This window comes from Anabrus simplex, chromosome 2 (assembly GCF_040414725.1).
Source record: "Anabrus simplex isolate iqAnaSimp1 chromosome 2, ASM4041472v1, whole genome shotgun sequence".
NCBI lineage: Eukaryota > Metazoa > Arthropoda > Insecta > Orthoptera > Tettigoniidae > Anabrus > Anabrus simplex.
Genome location: NC_090266.1, coordinates 644,620,493 through 644,637,077, shown reverse-complemented (window position 1 = coordinate 644,637,077; position 16,585 = coordinate 644,620,493). Strand labels below are relative to the sequence as shown.

Sequence of the window (16,585 nt, the reverse complement as noted above, 5' to 3'; positions counted from 1 at the left end):
GAATTCTGGAACTTACATTTGAAGTCATATGTGGAAGAGAAAGATTATGAGAAATAAAAAACATAAATATTCAAAAAATCCTGAAAGATAGTAATTAAATATATTACACTTCAAGTATCAAAAGAAGTGCCACGAAACTTTTATAAAATATTACAGTTAATTATCAAAACAGATGGAAGGTTACCTTAAAAAAGAGAAGAGATTTACAGCCAGCCATTTCTGATGAAATAACGCATGGAGGTTTGTAAGGAGAAGGGTAGTGTAGGCAATAAAACTTTCTTCAGCTTATGGCAGGCATTTCTGGGGTTGCTGGAGACACCTGGCTCATTTTGGGTTTGGGTCAGGGGTTTAGGGTCAGATACTCTTGATGACATTACTTCTAGGTTGAAAATACCTAGATGGAATTAACTAGGATTTGAACCTCAACTGTCTGCCTCGAAAGTCGGCACCTAAACCACTGCACCAATTACACCTGTACCCCTCCCTCAACACGCGTAGACGTTACTGACACAGAATATAGAATATGGCTTGAGATAAAATGATCACAGTTAATGATGATATATTATTTGTAAAAACCATGTACAGTAATTTCATCTAGACAGAAAATGAAGAAATTATGATTATAATTATTTAAATCTAAATAATAAGGGACATGCCATCAACAGCAACTTCCGAAGTTAATCAACATTGGGTGTAGTCATAACCTGGATAGGTAGCCAAAATGCTGTTAGCTAAAGGAGGTGCAAAATGGAACTAGTCATCCTACGTAAGTACACTCTGGTTCAGGATGCCTAATCATTTGGCCCCTGGCTTACCTGGGGGCAATAACTACAGTTGGATTCAAAAGTATGACTACTCAAGTTTAAATTTCTATAAAAAATAAATGGAGGCACCAATCTCAAACCAAATTGCACCAAATTATAGCTCCATTCTTTCTGCGTTTCATAGGGGTATACAACATTTTTTTATGTTTCCTTATGCAGCTATCATAATTGGAATGAAAAAAGAACTTTTCTTGGCTATCTATGGACAAACCTTGAATTTAAAAGCTGTTACCAGTTTACTTTGAAATAGGTTTCTCAGTTCTGTGACATAGGACAAGCTGCTGTAAACACCATTGTGAGCATTATAAGTACTGTTTTAACAATCACTATGTACACAAAATGTAAATGTATCCATAGAATTCATACAGATTATTATTATTTGAGAGAGAAATTGCATGAGTTACACTCCAGCTGTTGCCGGGCTGAGTGGCTCAGATGATTGAGGCGCTGGTCTTCTGACCCTAACTTGGCAAGTTCAATCCTGGCTCAGTCCGGTGATATTTGAAGGTGCTCAAATACATCATCTTTGTGTTAGCAGATTTACTGGCCCGTAAAAGAACTCCTGCAGGACTAAATTCTGGCACCTTGGCATCTCCGATAAACCGTAAAAGTAGTTAGTGGGACGTAAAGCAATTAAAATGTGAAAGAAAGGAAGGTCGATTAACATCTATATATATATAAAATAAGAGTTTTATCTGTACGTTGCTCAGAATTTAAAAAGAATGGTATTTCTGTATCGGTCATATCCATAGTAACAAGGAAGTGCACTTTTTACTTTTCCGTAATTTCTGTCTGTCTGTCTGTATGTCTGTCTGTATGTTTGTACACTCATCACGAGAAAACGGCTGAAGAGAATTTAATGAAAATCGGTATGTGTAGTCGGGGAATGAGCCACTATAATCTAGGCTATAAATCATTTAACTCACGCTGAGTGAAATGGTAGTTTAGGGGAAGGCCTAAAATTTAATTCTCAAATATTTATATTATTAGTGGTCATATCGATAAATACTACATAACTTAAGTTACACAGAATTAAATTTCCGATCATTTATGTCATACATTGTTACCGTACGGACTTTGATAACACAGATATTCATGAATTTGTATTTTTGTTGCCAAGTCCATATCGACGCCGAGTTACGAGAATATGGGTTAACAGAATTTAATGAAAGTCTGTATATAGAGTTGGCGAATAAGAAACTACAGTCTAAGTTATAAACAAATGTATTCACCCTGGATGAAATTATAGTTTAGGGGAAGGTGACCAAAATTTAATTTTTAAATACCTATGTTATTATTATTATTTTTTTTTTGCTAGTTGCTTTACGTCGAACCAACACAGATAAGTCTTATGGCGACAATGGGACAGGAAATGGCTAGGAGTGGCAAGGAAGCGGCCGTGGCCTTAATAAGGTACAGCCCCAGTATTTGCCTGGTGTGAAAACGGGAAACCATGGAAAACCATTTTCAGGGCTACCGATAGTGGGGTTCGAACCTACCATCTCCCGAATACTGGATACTGGCCGCACTTAAGCGACTGCAGCTATTGAGCTCGGTAAATACCTATGTTATTGGTCCTATCGAAAAGTACTACATAACAAGTTATAGATAATTATTTCCGACCATTTATGTTTTATTCAGTTTTATCGTACCAACTATGATAAGAGTGGTGTTTTAGAGTCTGAAGAAAACTAAATGTGAAGGCCTACTACAATACTGAAAGCCCATAATGTTGATCAACAATAACATTACACTGACCATTGTTTGATGTGATGTTCTTTGTCTCTTATGCTGCCGCTCAACTCCGATAGATGGGATTACTGCTGCTTACCACCAAGTCTAACAGCCTGACTGAATATTGGCAGGAAATAGCTGAGGAGATAGAAAACTTTCTTTGTTAGCATGTCATTCCTCTGGTTCATACATTCTCTGATACCATACAGCTGGTATGTAACTCACTGCTTCATCATAGTATTCCAGCTATTCCATCAATTCTCTGATGTGCTGTTTTGAATGAACAGTGTGCACACTAAAGGTAGAGTTCCACTTAGTAGTAGTAGTAGTAGTAGTAGTAGTAGTAGTAGTAGTAGTAGTAGTAGTAGTAGTAGTAGTAGTAGTAGTAGTAGCAGCAGTAGTAGTAGTGTTTTTTGTTGTTGTTGTTATGGCAGGGGAAAATCTTTTAAAGACACCACTCTGTGTGGGAGTTGGATTTCCACCAACTAAAAACCCCTGCCCTCTTCACTCAGACCATTCTGGAACTGCTTGTCGGCATGACATCAGAATGGAGTGATGTATGTTATTAAGTTCTTCCTTTCTCTTCTTTCTCCTTCATCCCCATAATGCTTGTCGCCATTGCCTTTACTGTGTTCCAGGCAAACGGGCTCTCTAACATAATCTGAACCAGATTCCCTGGCGTGAGTTGTTGGCAGGCTTTTCTTCATTCTTCTTCCCATCGAACACAGTAGAAAAAGGTGTGTTCTACTGTATCCCTTTCAGAACAGTACCAACAACCATCTCCCTGCGTCTTTCCCATCTTCATGGCGTATACGCCGAATCTTCCATGTCCTGTCAGGATCTGCGACAGATAGTAATCTACCTGCCGATGTCTACATTTAAGCCAGTCTCCTATGTTGGGTATTAGCTTTTTTGTCCATTGGCCAACATCGGTTGTGCCATCCCATCGGTCTTGCCAGTCTAGTAAGAGTTGGTTCCTCGAGGCTTTCTTTTCCTCAGCAGATATAGTTGCACCCCTTTCATGCCAAAGTTTTCTCTCTGCAACGAGGAGGTCAATGGGAATACTGGCAGCTACAACTTGTAAAGCTGCTGTCGAAACAGTTCGATATGCACAGGTAACTCTTTCCATAGCTCTTCGGTGAATCTTCCTCCTGAGTGCATTATGCCAGATAGGTGCAGCATAAAGTAAAATGGAATATACTGCAGAGCACATAATCTGTCTCTTAACTGTTCTTGGTCCCCCGATGTTAGGCATAAGTCTGGCTAATGCCGATGCCTTCTTCTCTGCCTTTTGGGTTACTGCCTTCACATGTGCACCAAATGTGCAATTCCTGTCAATAAGAACCCCAAGGTATCGTACAGACTTTCCTGGGATAATCACTGTATCATTTAATAAGAAACGGATATTTTTCCAATTCCTGGAACCTTTCAAAATTACAGCCTCAGTCTTATGTGGAGCCAATCTCAACTTATTATTTACCATCAAAAGGTTAACTCGTCTCAGTGATTCATTTACTCGGAAGGTCAGTTCTTCTACATTCTCTGCTATTACCACTATTGCAAGGTCATCTGCATAACCAATAGATGTTGTCCCTTTTGTCAGCTGCAGGCGTAAGACACCATCATATAGAATGTTCCACAAGGTGGGTCCTAGGACAGATCCCTGTGGAACGCCAGCACTCATTTCAAGATCTTCTAAATCATGAAATCGTATTCTTTGTCCTTTGAAGTACTTAACGATTATTTGTTGCAGATACTGAGAAATGTTCACCCTACGAAGTTCTCTCAAAATAATGCTCCAAGAAGCAGTGTTAAAAGCATTTTTGACATCTAGCGTTATCAAGGCAGCCCATTTCTCACTGCTTTCTGCCTGTATTTGAATCACCCTCTCAATAGCTTGGGTTGTGGTTCTACCCTTTCTAAATCCAAACTGGTTCGAAGAAAGTCCTCCCTGTTGTTCAAGTTCTTTCTCCAGTCTAGTTTTAATCAATCCTTCGTAAAGTTTGCTCAAGGTGTTTAATAAGCACAGTGGCCTGTATGCTGATGGATCTAATGATAGTTTCCCTGCCTTCAATAACAGCACTAGCTTGGCTACTTTCCACTCATCGGGGAATTCACGCTTTTTTAATAAATCATTGAAGACTGATAAGATCCAACCAGGTGCCACCTCAACTGCATACTTGATGGCTTCTGGTGGGATTCCATCTACACCTGGTGCCTTACCAGTCTTCATATTGCGTGCTACCTCTTGTAACTCAACCACAGTGAACGGTTCTGCAACACAAAAATCTGATTCCGTTTCAAGTCTGTCATTAGTACAAGGGAACAACTCCATTGCTATGGCTTTCCTTCTATCAGCTGGGAGCTGAACTGGTACCCTGTTGATTATTCGACCGGTCACTATCTTATATCCCGCTCCCCAGATATCACTGTCTAGATCTTCGCATAGCTTTTGCCAGAGATTTCTCTTAGAATCCTTTATTAGCTTCATTAGTTGCCTCTTTGATGCCTTATAGTCAGCTTCTAATGGTATTAAGTTGACCTGGCTGATTTTTTTCCTAGATCTTGTAAGAATTCGTCTCTTGCGATTGCAGTCTTTCCTTTGCATGTCTATTTCATTGTTCCACCAGTAAGGGACTCGTGTTTTATATTTTGTTGATCCCCTCAATCGGCTGGTCCTACAAGCATCTTTAAGAGCAGTAGTTACATCTTTTAGAGTATGTTGCACTGTATCTACAGTTTGTGACATCCACTCGATTGCAATTTTAAAGGTTTCCCAATTATAGTTCCACACCGTTTTCGTGATATCATTAAGCTTCTTCGATCCCTTAACTTGAAAGTAAATAAAACGATGGTCGCTGAGAGATTCATCTTCCATAACTTCCCAGTCAACAATGAATGATGCTATACCCTGCGTTGAGCAGGTGACGTCTATGAAAGACTCTGAGTTCCCTCTGGAAAAAGTTGGTAAGATTCCAGTGTTATGAACCACCAAGTCTAGGGTCGCTATCCATTCTGCCCAATATTCTCCCCTACGATCTGCAGTTGGTGCCCCCCACAGCGGCGACTTGACATTTAGGTCTCCGAGAATGATAGATTCAATACCTGACGCCATGCAGTCCTGAACTATTGCATCTACTTCAGCTTTGAAAATATCAAAAGGGATGTTAGGAGAGATATAGCAACAATAAATCTGATATTGCTGAAGTTGAAAACACAAATATCCTTCTTCTGCCCTTATGCTTAGCACCTCCTACTTATCATTTGAAAAATATGCAGCTACATCACATCTTTTGTCCGTGAACCAACCACCTTCGGCTACTCGCCTTCTGTTTGGCTCGCTAACAAGCACTAAGTCTACTTTCTTTTCCAAGGCTGTCGCATACATGATGTCATGACTGTCGGATTTCCTCATGAGATTCGCCTGCAGTATGTCCATTATTGGTCGTTTAAATTCAACTTCCTTGCCTCTAATATTAGCTTCCTGTAAGTAGGGCATTTCATTTGATCTGAGCGGTGGCCCTCCACTTGGCACATGGTGCAAAACGAAATGTTCCCACAATCCTTCGCCAAATGGCCTTCTTGTCCACAATTTAGACAGCTCCGTGACAGGTCATCCTTAACGTCGCAGTGTGGCGCTTTATGTCCAAATCCAAGACATTTAAAACACCTTGCAACTGTAACTTTTTCCTTCACCATACAGGTTGCCCATCCCACATTTATTTTCTTTTTCTTTAACAGTATTTTCGATGGTTCCGTTGGCAATATTACGGTAGCATTCAGATTTCCGAACCTCCCCGGTCTTACGGACGTAATATTGATCTGAGATTCTTCGACAGCAGCTTCTAAGGAGAGTGCTGCTCTGAGATAGTTTTCATTTAAATCCGGATCCATACCGTACACTAGAATTGTTGTCTCCTTCCTTTTTGTTGAAACCTCTATTTCCTTGACGTTTTTAGTTATCTCACGTTGTAATACGTCAGCCTTTCCTTTGCCTTCTACAGTAAGTATAAGGTCATCCTTTGCTGTTTTCCTTATTTGTTTTATTTTAACGCCAATTTTTTCGATGTTTACTCCTTCCTTTACTGTTTTAAGCAATTCGGCGTACGTTTTTCCCGCAGCTTTGCACGTAACTGTTTCCTGAGTATTGCCATTTAAGGATTTCTTTTTCGATGTTAATCCCACAGAAACAGCCTGTTTTACCTGCGTTTTACCCGATTCCAAGCACCCTATTTCAATATCACTCTTACGAAACATCCATTCCAAGATTTTCCTTACCGTATATAATTCCGATCAAGGGTATCCGGGATAGTTATCAGCACCTTCTTTCTTGCATGAGTCTCCATTATCTCTCTCCAGTGGGTGAGACATGAATACAGGCTCTGCAGGTCATTTACTCCATCTTGATTAAATGAATATGGTATTACATATACATATCGCAGCTTCTCCCGCTCTCCTCCTCGACTCGTGTAGGTTTGCGTAACAGTGCGCAGGAATTCCGTCTTACCTTCCTCCAGATTAGAGTTCAGCAAGTCAGAGATTTCTGTATGCATATTCTTCATGCTTCTCATAATTCCATCCTCCTCTGTAAGATGTTTGGGATTTACAACCATTGATATATCCCAATCAGTCAATTTCCCTATATTTCCGGAGATGACGTGCGTGTTACTGTAAACACAGTCAGGCCATTCCTTATCCAATAGCTTCGCAAACTCGTCAAAGCACGTAGCTTCCAAAAGGGTCTGCTCTATATCTAGCACTCTGTCACTGAATTGCGCCTGTGTCCCAACAACACGGGTTATTTTCTTACTGGAGGTAGTGCCCTGTTCCAAATCACTCCTAGCCTTTGGATCTTCATTCACATCAAATTGTTCCCATTCCCACGAACGACTACGGATTATTTCTGCCATTTGTCCCATTTCTTTAATACCTTTCTTTATCTCCGCTTTCGTATTGGGAGTCATCTTAACTAATGCTAATAAGTCTTCACTATGCTTGCCTAACTTATCAATTTCTAGCCGCATCTCTTCTAATCCTACTCTTTGGTTTATAGTCTTCGTACTCTGTAGTTCCATGGTTACGTCCAGCTCCTCATCCGACATAGTATCTCTTTGGTTTTCTACGTCTATTTCAACATCTTTGGATTTGACATTTCTATTCTCACTACCTCTACTCTCTTTTCTCTTTGAAAACAAAACCTTAAATCATTTAAAGCAATATAAATGGTCTATTTACCTTGTCAGAAAAGGGATGCCTCTTTAGCTCATCAAAGAGAGATAATACCGCGTTCTGAAGGGCAGCACTTCCACTTATAATCGCAATATATTTTAACCATACACAGCCTTTAAAACACCACTTAATTAAGCAAATACGCGGAGCACTAAACAACACCAGCCATTCAATAGCAGCACGCGAGTAGTAGTAGTAGTAGTAGTAGTAGTAGTAGTAGTAGTAGTAGTAGTAGTAGTAGTAGTAGTAGTAGTATGACCTGGTCTAGAATTACAATTTAGGCATATTCCAAATTATAGCACCACAATTCACTAAATAACTCAAATTCAACCCTGAAAAGGGCTGTTTCTTAAAAAGAGCTTATTCCTCTTCACTTTTATTAAATTATACATTCATTTTATTCAAAACTAGCAAGATACCCGTGCTTCGCTATGGTATTATACTGAAATTTATAATTGAATGGTTAACGATTTATATATAATCCTCCAAAATTTGCGATCTGACTTGTTTTCTGAGAGAATCCGCCAAAATTCTTGACATGGCTCGTTTTCTGAGAGATTACGGCAAAGTTCCTCCCATTTTTCAATCTCTCTTTCCAGCAACAGATTTCGTACTTCTCGGGCTAGGTCCAGGTATTCCACCCAGTCAGTTGGGTCCCTAAATCTTTGCCATCTTTCCCTATAAGCAGTTTTAATATGGATCAAATCGTTGAGGAGATCCGGCGTGGTGTCGTCTTGGGTGCCTTGGCGGTAATAAACCCGCGGCCAGACTGTATTCGTAGTTATTAACCGGCCAGGACCAGTTTCCAGCATGGTCCGCACATTATGACGAAGGTCCAGAACATTATTATTATTATTATTATTATTATTATTATTATTATTATTATTATTGGTATTCAGGGCCCCACAGCAAGATGCAAGACCGCTACTTGGCGGTAAATTACATCTGCTGCCATTGTCATCGCTGACTATGTGACCAGCAACATTGTCGCGCGTAGGCAAGTGCGCGGGATTTCTGGCGATATGAATGATATACTTCCGTGCATTATTGACCTTATTATAGAGGTGAACAATTTCACCGTCAATATCATTCCTATCGTTTATTTCATATATGTTTAAATTTTTATTTATATGCCAGGAGAATCTACTCTAATCTAAGAACATTCTCCAAAGGAAAATATGGCTCTTGAAAACGAACCCAGGAAAGATTAAAAATGATCGGTTTATGATCAGAATAAGTACTCTGAAAATCCACAACCTGTTTCCAGTCATTCAACCGGGTCAGGAATTGAATGAATGAAGCCCCCATCTAGCGGCGAGGATAGGAATTGTGCCGGCTGCCGAAGCCTGTCGCACTCCTCTCGGTCAATGATTAATAAATGACAAATGAAATGATATTGGAGAGTTTTGCTAGAATGAATGATGACAGGGAAAACCGGAGTACCCGGAGAAAAACCTGCCCCGCCTCCGCTTTGTCCAGCACAAATCTCACATGGAAAGACCAGGATTTGAACCACGGAATCCAGTGGTGAGAGGCAGGCGTGCTGCCGCCTGAGCCACGGAAGCTCCTAATAAGTACATTATGAACGGTAAAATCAACTGGTCTCACCTCCTTTTACACCCCGCTGCCGTTAAGTTTATTTACCCCCGCCCCCAGAAAAGAAACTAAAAGAAGGCGTGTTTTCTTTATGTTTAATTGAGATTCCAAACACCAATGTTCACATCTATAACCTTCAGGTTTGAGATAAATAATAATCCACTTTTTTTTCACTTTCACACTCCCCCCCCCCCCCCACAAGTGAATTTCCCGTTGAAAAATACTTGTTTCTTTAATAGTAAAGGATCTTCTAAATACCAATTATCACGACTCTAACTTCTTCAGTTCTTGATTTATGTGTCCTCATGAAAGGAATTCAATTCCTTTTCACTCCCGCCCCCCAAAATGATTAACCCCAAACGGGTTTTTCTTTGTTTTTAAAGGAGAACCAAATACCAATTTTCACGTCTGTAGGCCCTAACAAATTTAGTTTTTATTAGATGTAAGTATTCTCATACAATAAAGTCAATTAATTTTAAATTCTTTCACCTCCCCCCCCCCCCCATTCATTGGATTTTTCGAGAATAGGTGTTTCTTTACTTTTGAAGCAGATTCCAAATATCAAATTTCACGTCTGTAACATCTTCATTTTTGAGATAACAGTAGCCTAATTAAGAATTCAACACCATTTTCAGTCACTTTTACGCCACCCCCCGCCGTCCACCCAAGTGGTATTTCCGAAAAATAAAAATACACGTTTCCTTATTTTTAACAGAGATAAAAATATTATTTTTCACTTCTGTAACATGTTAAGTTTTTTAGATATACCGGTACTGTATAAATTGTCATTTTAAAATTTCACCCCTTTTTAGTTCCCCTTAAGAGGAGTTTCCAAAAACAAATCACCTATGTTTCTTTACATTTACAGGAGATTCCAAATACCACATTTTACGTCTGTAACATTCTACGTTTCAAAGATATTTTGTAGATGTAGTCTATCAAAAAAAAATCATCCCAGTTTTTCACCCCTTTTTAACCGCCATTAACTGGATTTTCCAAAAACAAAAACACGCGTTTCTTTATTTTTAAAGGCGATCCTATATACAAATTTTCAGTTCTGTAATATCTTCAGTTTCTGAGATTTAAGTATCCTCATTAAAGGTATTCCTCCCCTGTTTCACCCCTCCTATCAGGATTTTCCGAAAACAGAAAATACATGTTTCTTTATTTTTAAAGGAGATTCTAAATACCAATTTTTACATCTGTAAAGTTTTAAAGTTTTAAGATGTAGATACACTCATTTTAAAAGTTCACTACCGAGCTCGATAGCTGCAGTCGCTTAAGTGCGGCCAGTATCCAGTATTCGGGAGATAGTGGGTTCGAACCCCACTGTCGGCAGCCCTGAAGATGGTTTTCCGTGGTTTCCCATTTTCACACCAGGAAAATGCTGGGGCTGTACCTTACTTAAGGTCACGGGCGCTTCCTTTCCACTTCCATCGTCGCCATAAGACCTATTTGTGTCGGTGCGACGTAAAACAAATAGCAAAAAACAAAACAAAAAGTTCACCCCCCTTTTCACTCCCCATGATTTGGATTTACCAAAAATGAAAAAAATTACCTGTTTCTTTATTTTTAAAGTAGATCCCAAATACCAATGTTCAGGTCTGTAATATCTTCTGTTTCTGAGATATACTAAGTATCCTCATTTAAGGCAGTCAACCCCCTTTTCACCCTTTTTCACGCCTCTTATTGGGATTTTCCGAAAACAAAAAATACGTGTTTCTTTATTTTTAAAGGAGATTCTAAATACCAATTTTTACATCTATAAACTTTAAAAGTTTTGAGATATAGATACACTCATTTTTAAAATTCACCCCCTTTTCACACCCCATTAATTGGATTTTCCAAATACAAACAAATACGTGTTTCTTTATTTTTAAAGGAGATCCCAAACACCAATTTTCAGGTCTGTAATATCTTCAGTTTCTGAGATATAAGTATCCTCATTAAATGCATTCAACCCTTTTTCACCCCTTTTCACCCCTCCTATTGGGATTTTCCGGAAACAAAAAAATGTGTTTCTTTATTTTTAATGAAGATTCTAAACACCAATTTCTACATCTGTAAACTTTCAAAGTTTTGAGATATAGATACGCTCATTTAAAAATCACCCCCCTCTTCACCCTCCCATTCATTGAATTTTCCAAAAACAAAAAAAAAAAAGTGTTTCTTAATTTTTAAAAGAGATCAAAAGTACCCATTTTCAGGTCTGTAATATCTTCGGCTTCTGAGATATAAGTACCAGTATCCTGATTAAAGGCATTCAACACCTTTCTCACCCCTTTTCTCCCCTCCTATTGGGATTTTCTGAAAACAAAAAAATACGTGTTTCAATATTTTTAAAGAAGATTCTAAATACCAATTTTTACATCTGTACACTTTCAGTCAGTCAGTCAGTCGGTCGGTCAGTCAGTCAGTCAGTCAGGACAAGTTCTTTCATATATAGATAGACTAGCAAGATACCCGTACTTCGCTACGGTATGATACTGAAATTTATAATTGAATGCTTAACGTTGCACCCGCCAGTCGAGCGGTCAGTGCAAAGTTCTCCCGGTAACTCGATTTCTTCTCAGGGTATTCTATCTATCGCTCATAAAATCTGATATTTTATATGTGTTTTTTTTTTTTTTTTACGTGCTTTCGGAAGAGACTCGGTCTGCTAAGACACACATCATGAGGAAACCTATTCGCCCAAGTAAGGACCTGGGGCCGAAAACCTCAAAAAGAATCTCTCTCTTTTGTCAAACTCATCAGTTACTTATATCTACTAAACTTATTAGCTAACATACAAACTAGCTGTTACCTAAAAGGAATTCATAACACAGACAATTTCTAAAAGAATAGTATAAGAAAATTTATTGGAATAAATCATGTTCAATGTAAAGTTAATGTGAATTCTGGGTAGTATTATCTTAATAACATTTAAGTATAAAGGATTAGAGTCAGCGCTGGCTCAAATAAAAGTAAAATAATTAAGATTTTAAATTATTTACACTCATTCTCATTCAATGTTCAAGTTCATATTAATTATTTACTTCTATATTCGTAGCCATGTTCCGAAGTGTATTTGATTTACTCTAATTATATTTAAGAGATCACTGAGCAATCACGGTCTCCATATAAATACTCGAGGTGAATACTGTCACGATAATTATATTAATTATTCTCACCACATTTAAGTCAGTTCACTGTGATAAAAATGGATGGTTTGCTAAATTGAAACGTAATAAAAATTAAATGGGAGAAAGTCAGATTGCGAATGTAAATCTGATCATATCTTTGCGTATGTATCTCCCAAACAAACTCTTGCGTGAGTATGAAATCGTAAAACTGCTCTCCAAATTTTCCATTCATAAATCTGAACTCTGATTATTTGGTCCTTCATCTTGAATACGCATAAATAACAACTTACGGGCTAAGACAATACCTCCCTAGAGCCTACGACATATGGCTCCTAACTAACCATTTTCATATTCTTTATATTTTAAACACTTCAACTCAAATCATATCTGCGTGAAAAGAAATGAACATCTATCTAACTGTTTAAGTAGTTTCCGATCCACACACTCCTCCACCAACGGCTCAATGTACTTTAGCTATCTCATATTACTCAATATCTCTCATGTGTACGAGATACTCAACTCGTATGGTCAGTACAGAATGAAATTAATACGTATTATATTGAAATGTCACCGCACCAAAGAATATCACATGTGTGCTTAGTCATGAGCCTAGTTAAACCGTATGTTAAAGAACTCTCTTGTATTCGGTACATACCATTTACCAATGTCAGATAAAAACTGTCACGATTCACAATTCTACCATAATACATGTCAATCTTACCTTAAAATGGTCATCTGCGCGATGTTCACTCTTTTGACATATTCTTTCCATATGACACAGAAACTCACCTCATGTTAATCTAACGCAACGAATAGCAATTCTTTCTCATACCGCAGAACATAAACAAACATCTGCATTTCAAATATTCCTTAATATACTCCAAGAAATAACCATATTTTAACACCATTCCAATATACATTATCATACCACCGGCATACTAATTGCCGTACGCATATAGCCGATTACACTTAAAGCTATATGCCAAACATTTTAGAATTGCCTTATTATAAGCGCATTTTAATAACCTCTTATCATTTAACAGCAGTTGGAGTTCAATGCCCTCTTTCTATAAAGAAAGGAATACGTAACTAAACTATATTCATCTGTGTCGCGCAGGTAAATTCGTGACGTAATCATTGTGCAAGTAATACGAGATTAATCGAAGTTTCACTAGTTGTATAGACTCATTGCTATTAGATCTTCACAAGTAACACTTCTTTCATTTATTCATGCTAGTTTCTACTGTATGTATGCAAGTGCGGTAGCATGTATATGATATAGTAGAATTCTAATTCTACACTGCCATCTTATCTTATAGCCTTAAATATCTCACACTTCACTTTAAGATTCACACACGTTCTTAATTAATTCATAAATATCACCAATTAATCAACACATGCCGAAGTTAGAGTGAGGGTGTAAATTGCAAGAAACTACTCTACTAAAAAATGTATGGACTTAGCTCGTCAGATGTTATGTTTGGTCTAGTTGTCGCTCCATTCCTTGGTTGTGGTTAGACCCTCGGTTAGGATCTGGATCTCCGGTTGGATAACGTCTTCCCGGTCATCGGTTGGTCATACGGCTGGCTGGTCCAATCCTTGTCGGCTGGTCCTCTGGCTGGCCGGTGCCTATCCTCATCGTCTGGTCATATGGCTGGCCGGTCCAATCCTCATCGTCTGGTCCTCTGGCTGGCCGGTGCCTATCCTCATCGTCTGGTCCTCTGGCTGGCCGGTGCCTATCCCCAGTTCAGTCCATCATGTAGATTTAGCAAGCAGTCAAAATTCCTAATCTGCAGACAGCGTAGAAAATTCCTTTTGCGGAGCAATCAGTCATGATATATTCCATAGTTCTACTGCTTATTCTTAACGACGAAATTTTCTTCGGTTGGGATAAGTTCTCCGTATATATGTATTAAGTTTATAACAACAGGGGTAACTTTCTTCCAATACAAAATTATCGGTCCCCCAATATGGTGAGTCCTTTTTCCTCAATCGCAGAGTGGTTGCTCACCGGATCCAAGTCAGATGTATCTCACCGCGATTTACTTATTTTTATAATATCTCGTCTCTTTTATAATGCACGCCGGTGAATTATTTTGTCAGATTTGATCGTCGATCGTACAATAGTCAATATCTTCTTCAGAAGTTTAGGATAATCTTCAGATGTAAAGCTTAGCTTGTATTTGCGTCTTTCTTCTGCCGTTGACATTTTAAGAGTATATATCTTTTAACAATTAGTCCGCTGCTATATTTTTTTTATAAAACAATTCAACTGAGCCTCTACTGTCCTGCAGTGTCTTCCAAATGAGTCCGTTCCGTGACGTGCATGGTCTCCTATATGCCGTATTAATGAGAAGTTCATTGCCTTAATAGATCGCATGTGCCATACCTTCCTACGCCGCCATTTTGTAAATGGTCTACGAGATGTGAACGGGCACAACGTTTTATATATATATCTGCTGAAATTTGCGATCTGACTCATTTTCTGAGAGATTACGGCAATGTTCCTCCCGTTTTGCAATCTTTCTTTCCAGCAATTGATTTCGTACTTCCCGGGCTAGGTCCAGGTAATCGACCCGGTCAGTTGGGTCCCTAAATCTTTGCCATCTATTCCTATAAGCATTTTTAATATAGATCAAAACCTTGAGGAGATCCAGCGTGGTGTTGTCTTGGGTGCCTTGGTGGTACTGAACCCGATTATTATTATTATTATTATTATTATTATTATTATTATTATTATTATTATTATTATTATTATTGATGTTCTGGACCCCACAGCAAGATGAAAGACTGCTACTTGGTGGTAAATTTTTTTTTGTTATGTGCTTTACGTCGCACCGACACAGAAAGGTCTTAAGGCGACGATGGGATAGGAAAGGCCTAGGAGTTGGAAGGAAGCGGCCGTGGCCTTAATTAAGGTACAGCCCCAGCATTTGCCTGGTGTGAAAATGGGAAACCACGGAAAACCATTTTCAGGGCTGCCGATAGTGGGATTCGAACCTACTATCTCCCGGATGCAAGCTCACAGCCGCGCGCCTCTACGCGTACGGCCAACTCGTGGCGGTAAATTACATCTGCTGCCATTGTCATTGCTGACAATGTGACCAGCACCACTGTCGTGCGTAGGCAACTGCGCGGGATTTCTGGAGATACGAATGACATACTTCTGTGCATTATTGACCTTATTATAGAGGTGAACTATTACACGGTCAATCTCATTCCTACCGTTTATTTCAAATGTGTTTAAATTTTTATTTATATGCCAGAAGAATCTACTGTAATCTAAGAACGCTCTCCAAAGGGAAAGATGGCTCTTGAAAACGAACGCAGGGAAGATAAAAAATGATCGCTTTATGATCAGAATAAGTACATTGAAAATCCACAGCCTGTTTCCAGTCATTCGACCGGATCAGGAATGGAATGAATAATGCCCCCATCTAGCGGCGAGGATAGGAATTATGCCGGCTGCCGAAACCTGTCGCACTCCTCTGGGTCAATGATTAATAAATGACAAATGAAATGATATTGGAGAGTTTTGCTGGAATGAATGACGACGGCAAAAACCGGACTACCCGGATAAAATCCTGTCCCACCTCCGCTTTGTCCAGCACAAATCTCACATGGAGTGACTGGGATTTGGACCACGGAACCCAGCAGTGAGAGGCTGGCGCTCCGCTGCCTGAGACACGGAGGCTCCTTATAAGTACATTATGAACAGTGAAATCAATTCGTCTCACCTCCTTTTTCACCCCACTGCCGCTAAGTTGATTCCCCCCCCCCCCAAACAAAAGAAGGCGTGTTTTTTTAAGTTTAAAGGAGATTCCAAATACCAATGTTCACGTCTGTTACCTTCAGTTTTTGAGATATAAGTATCCCTATAAGAAAATTCACATATTTTTTCAATTCCTTTCACACTCCCCCCACCCTTAAGTGAATTTTCTGGCAAAAATACTTCTTTCTTAATAGTAAAGGGCCGGGCTGAGTGGCTCAGACGGTTAAGACGCTGGCCTTCTAACCCCAACTTGGCAGGTTCGATCCTGGCTCAGTCCGGTGGTATTTGAAGGTGCTCAAATACGACAG

General features: G+C 39.0%; 1 protein-coding gene across 1 annotated transcript in view; it reads right to left on the bottom strand.

Moving 5' to 3' along the window:
• Positions 1 to 16,585, bottom strand: part of LOC136863623 (KICSTOR complex protein SZT2) — an 874,751-nt gene that overhangs the window by 51,181 nt on the left and 806,985 nt on the right. The window lies entirely within an intron of this gene.